At 45.7% G+C, this 10,956-nt stretch overlaps 1 pseudogene; it reads right to left on the bottom strand.

Annotated features, from left to right (window-relative positions):
* Nucleotides 1-540: 540 nt before the first annotated feature.
* Nucleotides 541-1,830, bottom strand: LOC149364496 (uncharacterized; annotated as a pseudogene).
* Nucleotides 1,831-10,956: the final 9,126 nt, after the last annotated feature.

Genomic DNA, 10,956 nt, shown 5'->3' with positions numbered 1-10,956 from the left:
CTGCAGTCGCCACATGAACGACAAGGCTGGTGCTAGGAGTGGTCACACAAGATCTTCACCTTCAAATACATTTTTCTGATAGGCTGTGATATCTGAAAGACATTTCCTATATCTTTCTCTATGCATGTGCATACCAGACTGCGACAATGTAATACACAATGTACCTGTGGTTACTTACACAAAAATATAACAAAATATTCCATGCGTTTATTGTTCAGCCGCCACGGTGGCTCAGTGGTTACGGTGCTCGGCTACTGACCCGAAAGACGCGGGTTTGATCGCAGCTGCGGCGGTCGAATTTTGATGGAGGAAAAATTCTAGAGTCCCGTATACTGTGCGATGTCAGTGCACGTTAAGGAACTCCAGGTTGTCGAAATTTCCGGAGCCCTTCGCTGTGGCATCTCTCATAGCCTGAGTCGTTTTGGGACGTTAAATCCCAATAAACCAACCTATTGTTCAGACGTGAGCAAATGGCTGAAATTATTGAGCCACAACCTACCCGCACCACTGTCTGTATGCTCATATGAATCACAAAGACCCCTAAAATCTTTTGCCTGCGTGCACAGGTGCAGACAAATGAACAATTCCCGCTATAATAATCATTGCCTCATCAACAACGGCCAGCATTTCCCAGGGCAACGGGCCTTTCAGTATTTTAAACAGCTTCAGGCGTTGAATTGCCCTTTCAACATGTACACGTGCCCGAGCAATTTGCAGAGTTTTCGCTGCTTCATCTGGTGAAAACTGTGCCTTCCGCAGAAATGGAGGCTGCATAACACCAATCCGCAAGGCAGCACATGTACTGTCGATGTTGAACCCCTTGTCCACCATCACATCATATTTGAAAGGGTCTAGTCTGCGTAAGATATCTGTGTCCTCCACACATGCTTTATCAGAGGCACGGCCTCCAAATGAGTCGCTCAAAAAGTGATGAGTGCACCTGGTGATACACCAATCAAAACTTTCATTGTGTGAACACCTTTGTAGTGCGAATATGTCAGAATGCGGCAGGACACACAGTGGGACTTTTCCACCTCAACTTCTGTGCAGTCAAGCACAATCCTGACATCCTTGTATGCCACAAAGCATTGAGGCTGATTCTGTTGCACTTCTGCCTTGCTTGGCCAAGGGATAGCTGCTTCCAGGACAGCTTCCAGGACCTTACGCCCCTTGCGTAAGGTGCCATAAAAATAGCGGTGCACTGTCGCCTCAGACACTGCAAATAATGTGGCTAAGCACCTGAAGGACAGAAAGGTTTTCAGGCGAACAAGCGCTATAGTGACTCTTTCTAGTACACTTCTTTCTGTTTTCAGTTTGTCAATATCAGCCACAGCATCAGCAATAAACATCAGAAGCTTCATATTCTCTACACCTGTGAAGGCTTTCACACAAGCATCGCTATGAAACATGTCAATGAGAGTGGTGCTAGGTGCTGTGCTTGGATCAACCTGCACAGCCTTGTGTACAGAAGCAGTCTGGCTCTTGTTGAACTGCCGGAGGGTCTCGACTGCAGCACTGTCCAGGCCTTCAATCTCTATCGGGTGGGCATCAAGTAGAAGAAGGGCCTCAGCAGCGTCATTTTTCCTTGTACGCTCTGTGTCCTTGTTGGCACTGCTTTCGCACTCCGGTGTTTCTTGATAATACAGACAGATAATGGACTGACAAACTGTAGAGAAAAAAGGCCATAGAAAATGCCTTTTTTATCAATGAATATAATACAAAACTCAATACGGAATTAAACACTGCAAATGTTTCGAATAACTTCATGTAATGTTTGTCAGTAATAAATACTTAAACACCTCATAGAACAGTCATGCCAAAGTTACACATTTTGAGAATTTGATAGTTTTTTAGGCACACTTCAACTCGTTTGAGTGTTGAACTGATTTGCCTGATGTAACCAGTTATGAAGCAGGCCATACTGAGCTTTGTAAACTTTACCACATGAAGTTGAACTCAAACTCACAGGCTAGGCTTGTACTTTCTGAATTATCCTGTAGTGATGAGGAAGAAGTGCTTGCAAGTGGATTGACAGCATGGAGTCCTGAAAGAAACATAATGAGATATGTAACTCAAGTTTACTTGTTTTGCTAGCAAAAAGTGAGAATGGATTCACAGTTTGCCGGATTCAGATCTGGTCGAAATAATTAGTGGCTCAGGGAAAAAAAATGCTGCCCACTTTCCAGAACACGATAATTTATAAAATGCCAAGGAACATCTGGCAACAAAATTTAGAACGCTGTTTTCATGCACTTAGCTAATAAAAAGCATCATATCGCATCGGTGTAAAAGTAGTTATCATTTCATACTACTGTGGTACCACAAAGACAAGGACGGAGACGGAGTGACCACAACACAAGTGCTAGAGCACTTGTGTTGTCGTCACTCCGTCTCCGTCCCTGTCCTCGTGGTGCCACAGCAGTATGAATTCGTACCAACTTGCCTAATTCTCAACCCTTTTGAAGTCATCATTTCACTTCATAACCGTTTTATGGCAGTTTGTCAATTGCAGATTTTGCATAAAGTGGCTTACTTGCTGCTCTTCTTGCCGATGCTCGCATAGCTCTTTCAGCCGATGCCTGTTTTCTTGCTGGATCTTTGTTCTCAAGGCTCCTCACAGGCAGACGCTGTGATGGCACTGCAGTCTTCTTCAGTTGCCTCCGGGCTGGTCTCCAAACTTCTGGTGCTTGACAATATGAGATCACGTTGTTAGTAACATATTTCTCATGCCGTCATTTGGAGGAACACATTCTTTATGCAGTCAGCAGGGACACATAACAATGATTAATATATGCCAGAATCAAGGACAAAAACAATTAAATCTAATGAGGGGAAAGTAAGAAAAGGAATACCATAAATCTGTGCTTAAGTGCAATGAGCAAGTCTGACAGATTTTTGTAGTGCCAAGAATTACTACTACAGGGTTGTGATTGTACCTTAGACAGTCTTGATAAGTAAATAAGTATATACACAGTGGCTCCTTTTAATCTCACAGCTTCACAAAAAAAAATGATGGCAATGGTCACATGAATGCTGCCATCACTGAGTGCGTTTTGGGCTCAACAAGAGCTAGATAATGGTCATGGCTATATATCTAAGTAGCTGAGATTTAACAATTATGTTCTTAATCATTTTCGTGCGGCATGATGTAATCACACTCTTGAAAACTGTACTCATTGAATCCTAATCCAATTTACAGAAGCTGTTCAAGTGGAATAGGTTTTCAGATATTCATGTGCAGCCAGTTCTGATGCATGCTGAATGACACTGTAGAGCAAGGGGCAGAAAAAATAGGGAATTGCTTCATGAATACTCAAGAGCTACTGCGCTTCATCAGTAGTTTTCAAGATTGTGACTGCAATGTGCAGCGCAAAGTGAATAATTAAATCGGTAATTAACAAAATGTGCCTAATCAGTCGCATAGACGTAGCCGCTATTTCGCTATCTTTTCTCTGCCAAGCCCACTCACACTCAGTGAAGACAGCACGAAGCTGCGAAGATTAAACGGAAATTATACTGGGAAACATGCTCACACTTGCATAGCTAGTCAATTCCTGCAAAGCAAGTAAGCAACCACACAATTTGATTTTTTTCCAAGGCATTGTTGGACATCACTACACGCGTTTGTCCTCCCCCTCACTTTTTGTATTCCGCCTTCTGAAGCATCGCGGCAAAAGGCCTCCGAAAATTCAATGATCTTCGTAATAACTAACAGTCTAGAGGTACAATAAAAATTTTTGTCCCAGCTCCGTAGCTTTGACGCTCGAGTGCCGTACAAAAGTTGATGGATTTGACGCCGGTCACTGCGGCTGCATTTTGATACAGGCCAAATGCAGAAAAACACTAGCGAAGAGATATTTTAGTGGGTGTTAAAAATGTGAAGTGGTCAAAATTTATCCTGGCACTCCACTAAGGCCTGCTTGTAAGCAGCGTGCTTTTTCTGGCAGGAAGCCCAAAACGATTCCAACGCATGAATGCTAACCGCGACTTGACTTTGAGGTGGTCTGCCGTTTTATCAGAGCTGGCAGCGCGAACATTGATGTTGATCAGACAGTAAAAGAGAGCTATACAAGGCTCCCCACAAGAAAAATGTTCCCCAGTCAATCTATCGCCGAACAAAGAATAATAAGTTGTGCTGGCGTGTGTCCCTCGTGAAGAGACGCAAGTACAACGGAAAGACAAAATATTCACTTACCAGTTGTACCCCAGAAAAAATCTTCGGGCACGAAGTGCGCGCTGCACACCATCATCGTTTTCGTGACAGGCTTCCCGATGCGAAGTTTCACTGTCCACTCCTTTTTCGCTCGATCGTCAGAGGGAAACGAGTGCAGGCTTACCTCGCCTTTGACTGCACGCTTCGTGCACTGCGGCACACAGCACATTTTATACTTTTGAACTTCTTGCTCATAGTGAGCAAATAATGTGCCAAAAGAATGCCGCTGCGTGAGGTGAGCTGCGTGAGGTGAGAAAAGCCGCCGTAAAAATGATCTGAAGCCAAACACAACACAAACGCACCACACCACCGATGTCAACTGGCCGCGGAAGCCGCGGGCATCCCCTGATGGAGGGTTACGACGGTTGCCGCATGGCGTCGCTACCGTCTGTGAAAGTTGCGAATACCAAAGCGAAAACTTGAAAACCGAATTGCTAGAGCACCTAATTCGCATTTGGCCTCACAACGCACGGATACCTCTTTCAGCTCTTGTGCTCTCAGTCCATACTTTATTCCTTCCCTTACGGCGCGTTTCAGGTTCCCCCCGAGATATGCGAGACAGATACTGCGCCATTCCCTTTCCTCAGAAACTAACCAACCAGCATAACAACGCACATCGACTTTTTTTTTTTTTTTACAACGTTAACTGCTCATAGCTTTTACCTCAGTTCTGCGCCGAGGTCGGCATCCGTAAGCCCACCTCCGGACACCCACCAGCAAAAACCACCTTAACTACGAGCCCACCACCACCCTCACACGAAGCGGATGCGCTAACCAATAGTCTACCACTGCTGTAGCCTAGTGGATAGCACATTCGCTCTGACAGATCAGATCTAGTATGCCACCATTTCTTCACGATCAAAAGCCAGCAGAGGTAGGATTGTTCGCGTTACAAACTTGTATCTATCCCGTTGTTTTGTTTTTTTTGCACTGAATAGGAAGTGTGGCTGCCATTATTCAAAATGCCGGCGTGTGTCTCTGCGTGACAGTCGAGCGAAGCCTTCTTCACCATTTTTATGTGAGCAATAAGACGAACGCGCTGCGCAATGCTGTCAATTTGATTACTTTTCAAGAAAAACAAATGCCGCAGAGACGACCATCCAGAAGATGTAGTAGCTAAAAGCAGGGCATAAGCTGTGCCCAACAGGCCAGGGTTGCAGCAAACGACAACAAAGGCAGAAATTGCATTGAGTAGAAATCAAACTAATCCCGCGAATTTCCCGAGGCTCTTTGTCGCATCTTGCAAATGACTGCAAGAAAGTGGCTTATGTTCTTATGTATCGTCAGCGACTGTAATCTCTAGAAAGAGGAATGGCTTAGCGTCCTTAATTTTCTAAAGTTTTAAACTGCTAGATTTGCTAGCGAGCACCGCTAAACAGCTTAGGAGCAAACACCTTGGACTGTATACTTTTGACAAGGGATGTACAGGGTGTATCAAAAGTTCCCAGGCCACAGAGTCTGCTTTTGAAAATTATAGTCAGGCAGTTAGGACATCTGCGAAGCTCAAAATATCTGTAGACGGTAAAAGAAGAATCGTTTTAACCACTGACAACCTTGAAAACTTTATCGGCTTCTTAAGTGCCAAGATATACCGAAGGAAAGCATACCCTGTGGTCTGGGAACTTTTCACCAACTCTATACAAGCTGCACTCTTCAGCTCGTCAAGCCTACTCGCTGAGACAAACAGACAACCGCCCAAGGAACGCTGTGCGCTCCCAGCTCGGCGACCCGGTTGCATCGATTAACCAAAAGGGGAAAAGTAATAATGTTATACTGTGTCAAACACATCACGGTTGTGTTGGACCGGCTGAGGACATACAGTGTGCCGTAGAGCAAAGGAGTTCATGCATGCCACTGGAGTGGGTTGCGATGTGGAGGAGGCTAGACAATAGGCGGAATGTGAAAGGAAAGAAGCGTTGACTACTATATGTATCGGTAAATAAGTTTTGAAAATGCGGCGCCCTTTAGTCGAAACTAAGGGAGCAACCTGGAAAAGTCGGATTCACACTGCTTAATAAAACATGTAAACCTGAAAATTTGCGTTCCGTTGACATTTGCGATTCTGGGCAGAAAAGACATCTCAATTGTAAATTACATATCTGCATTGAAACTTAATCTCCTAAAAATTAACATACAGAAAACCAAAGTAATGTTCAACAGACCAGCATGGGAACAGCAGTTTGCAACTGGTAGCGAGGTGCTAGAAGTAGTAATGGAATACGTATATTTAGGGCAGGTAGTGACCGCTGATCCGGATCATGAGAGGGAAATAACTGGAAGAATAAGAATGGGGTGCAGCGCATATGTCAGGTTCTCTCAGATCATGAACGGCAGTTTGCCAATATCTCTCAAGAGGAAAGTACAGTCAGGCCGGAATGAAACGCGAACAGCGCATGTCAAGAAAACAAAATATTTTACCTGCCTAATTTCAGCTGTAGTGTGCAGCTAGCCTGATTCATGTGTCTGGATAAAGGGTCTGCCGAAGGGCATAATCGTAAATAGGTTGTAAAGGAATATTTCGCTGCAAAGTAGAAATGTATTACATATGCGTGTTCGCGTTTCATTCCGGCCTCACTGTATATAACACCTGTATATTGCCGGCACTCACCTACGGGGCAGAAACGTGGAGGCTAAGGAGCTACGACGAAAAAAAAAAAGGTAGATGCAACGTTAAGAAACCGGTAGCGGTAGAATGGGTGAGGGAACAAACGCGCGTTTATGACACCCTAGTCGAATTCAAGAGGAAGAAATGGGCTTTGTCAGGGAATGTAATGCGAAGGCAAGATAACCGCTGATCCCTAAGGGTAACGGAGTGGATTACAAGAGAAAGCAAGCGTAGCAGGGGGTGGCAGGCAGTTAGGTGGGCGGATGAGATTGAGAAGTTTGCGGGGATACGGCGGCCGCAACTGGCAAAAGACAGGGTTAATTGTAAAGACATGGGAGAGGCCTTTGCCCTGCAGTGGGTGTAGTCAAGCTGATGATGATGATGATGATTTCCGGAGACGAACCATTTTTGTTTTGCTTAGCATTTACTGTGATATTTATTGAAAATCTCGACTGAAGGTGAGCTTTACGACCATCTTAAGTGTCCTGTGCTTGTAATCGGCAGCTGTGGCATTATTACAGCTGCCGCTGTCAGTAGCTTTTTCTCACAGCTCTATCAAGGACGGAAAGAAGAAAACGTGAAAGGGCTATGAAGCAGAAGAAGAAAAGGTGGCATTCTTAGCTGCACGTTTTACTGCCGCTGTCATTCGGCGGGTCCCACTCGTGTCGCAGCGCTCCTTGGCCAGCCAACATTGCCACGAAAAGGAGCATGGAAAGTGAGCCTCGGGTGCAGGCTAACACTCCGGTGGCGCTGCTCAACCGCGAAGGCCCGTACATGATCATCGCGCTGTTAGGCATGTCCATCCTGGGATGCACGAGCGTGTTGGCCTACTCGTTCAGCAACTACTCCAAGCTCAAGCGGAGCGTCGAGGAACTACGCAACTACGTCATCGATTCTCAGACCAAAGTGACCAACCTGCAGAGCGAAGACGGTGCCGGTAGTGGCGCCGTCGACACCGGCCCAACCGCAACGCCTGCCGCGGATGCTGGAAACCAGCTGAGTGTGGACGCGGATGTGCAGAACAGAAGCGAGGCCTTCGTAGGCCACGGAACCAACGACACCTACCATTTCGAGGCCCAGGAAGTGCCCGCCAGTGCAGATCCTGCTACAGCGGCTGTCACCATCCTGGCTACCAACGCTAGTTTGAACGCCACCACGGACAACTTTGCCGATGGTCAGTGAGACATCCAGGCGGAACATTTCTTTCCTAATCTATGGAACTGCGTTCTCAACTGGCTGCCGAAGAATTAACACCTTCCTGAAACCGTCACACTGGAGAAGGGTTGCTCTGCTCCTCGCTATCGCCTCAAAAACTGCGCTCAAGGAACCAGGCGAACATTGTATATTGTGTGAAAACTGGTTTTCTTTTTCGAACCCTAGACATTGATGGCGCCAGAAACCAGGAATGGTGGTGTTGATGGATGTCTTGATCACGGAACGAATGGCACGTATGTCATCAATCACATGAACTCGATGTTGTAGGAATAGTGGCGGTTGTGACGGTAGCTGCGTTCCCCCGTGAGCCCTATGTCATTAGCAAGATGACGTGTCACTGTAGGCGCGCTCGTGAGCGTCGCATACATTCATAGGTAATGCATGTCTTGACGAGAATATACTGAATTCAAAGCAAACTAAAGGAGGGCACCAGCTCCGCCTTCTTCTCTCTTGTCTGCAGTTCGTAAGCATTAGTGCAACGTTGGGTTGCACAACATGGTAGAGGGGAAGCTACTAACGAGCTCTATATCATGCGAGCATCAATGTGCAATCACTTGCTTCTGCGCGTCTCTGCACTGGTCATTCATTTCATTGCTGCTTAATCGTCACATCTTCCAAGTAAAAGGTTTGACGCACGTAAACGATCACCAGAAGCCCGATGAAGTCGCATTACTACTTCACTGTTGGACCTTTTCGTTAACCGATTCAGTCCAGCTCTTCAAGGGGGCTGCTGCCTGTAAAAGAACGGAATACGTACTCGCACGAACCATGCGTGTTGGGTGGACGTCTGGAAACTGCTTATGGAGCTCTGTGGCACGAGTAGTTACTAGGATTTCCTGTTTTGATGCACGCGGCAACAAATCAATCTCAAATACTGTAATAACCGTGAGAGAGGTGTGTTCATGAGTCAGACCACGGATATGTTTGCCTGAGTACTAGTGAGAGCGCAAACATGCGGCATATTGGTGACGCATCAATATTTCACCGCTCACGAAGAGTAGGACCCACATCCGCGTGTTGCTTGCCATTCCAGCATGAAATGGAACCCTTTGCTCGCATATTGTTCGCAAATGCAGGCAATCGAGTGACAGCAAATAGAAAACGCTGCTAGCGCACCGAACGGAAATCCCCATGATCTTCGAAAATGTATGTCATCACGAGGGAAGGGGTTTTGCCGCTTTGTTGAACACGATTAGTTGCAAGTGCTGGATGAGTAAGAAGCGTTCCTTGAAACCCTGGCTTAAAGACAGCTTCTGGGAGCTATGCCGACCGAGTGAGTCTCTCTTGCTTCTGCATATGTCGTGTAGATCGGGGATGGTCAGATCACTATAGTATGCAGTGTGCGTCAGCACCAAAAGCAGAGGAATAAAAAAAAAAGCACGAAACGTTTTTGGAACGGCGCCATTTTTCTTCGCCTGTGCTTCGCGAAGGTAGATAGCAGGCACTTGTGCGTCTTCATATAATGGGAACGCAATTTACTTTGGCGCTATTATAGAGAGTGCGTATATATTTATAAGCGCGCATGTTAATAGCAAATACACTCATGTATTTTCTTCAGTATTCTCCGGCGACATCTCTACAATGATTGATTGCTTCATTGCTGCTGCGGGCGACCGGAGAATGCTGGCAGGAGGCGTACCAACCTCTCCTTAACTTTCCCTGGACACTCTTATCGTTTAGAGACGATAGATCCATTTATCTTCTTTTCATAAAAAACATACAGATATATATATATATATATATATATATATATATATATATATATATATATATATATATATATATATACCCCACGTATGCATATAAAACCTGTGCATCTCCGAAGTTTGCATGCAAACATAAGCAGAAACACAGGCCATCTTGACCTCGGCCACTGTTGCTGCCATAGCAATCTTGGAACTGCGCCCAAAAGGGAAAATGGCCGCGTTTAGCGAAGCGACGAGTGGACATGATGTCAGAACGGCTTTCATTCAGTTTCTTGTCAGGCTGGCGCCGCATTCTCAGGCTGACTAGAAACGCCCCTGACTCTTGCCAGGAAGTTTGCGTATTAATTCAGCCTTAACGCCGACCTAATTGAGCGAGAGAGATACGTCCGCTGCGCGCGTGCCAAAATGACTAGATGGAAAAAAGCGACTCGATTTTGATGCATATCTTTTCTCTGCGACCGATGGATTCCTATCAATATCGCCAATTCGCAATTGAAAGGTTCAAGCTGGAAGATCTCCCCACAGGCACGGCAGTGAATACCGCATGCAGTTTGTGACGGAATGACAAAGTGCGGGGCTCTTACTTCAGTTTTTCTATGAAGTAGACCGGCTGTCCTGACAGGGAATATAGGACCTGCCGTACGTAGAACTCAGGATATCCGATATGGGAGTTATAAAGAATCTAAAAGGTGACCTTTTAAAATTTCGCGGCTAGCGACCGGTGGGTATCGGAAAAGAGAAAAAAATATATAAAAAGGAGGTTGCTGGGTGTAGCTTTTTTCCTCCAGTTTACTCAACATGGCTGATGATGATGGTGGCGATGATAATGGGGATGCTGGTTGCGAATATCGGCACGATGATGAATCCTCATGCTTACTTAAACCAGAAGACGGCGCGCATGGCACGAATGTCTCTCTCCAGGCGGCCATCCGCGCACTTCGAACACTTTTCTGCCTCTCACGTTTTTGCAGTTCCTTTCATTGGATAGCTTTTCCGTTACTAATGCGAAGAACGCTCTCAGTAAAAGTTGTCACCGTCCTATTGGGGGTTAAGCTTTCTATCTTTCCCCTTATTCTTGTCCGTTCTTATTAGCGAGTCCCAATTTTATACGTGCGACAAGCGTGGAGAAAATTTTGCTTACTGCGCCCCTTTTAATATGAGATGAAACCGCAGTATGCTACAGTGTGATGAACGATTGATATGTTCTATTCTGGAAG

Source organism: Amblyomma mixtum, chromosome 2, assembly GCF_055824585.1.
Source record: "Amblyomma mixtum isolate Tamu chromosome 2, ASM5582458v1, whole genome shotgun sequence".
In the NCBI taxonomy this organism is placed as follows: Eukaryota; Metazoa; Arthropoda; class Arachnida; order Ixodida; family Ixodidae; genus Amblyomma; species Amblyomma mixtum.
Note: the sequence above shows the minus strand (reverse complement) of the source record. Positions and strands in the feature narration are given on the sequence as shown.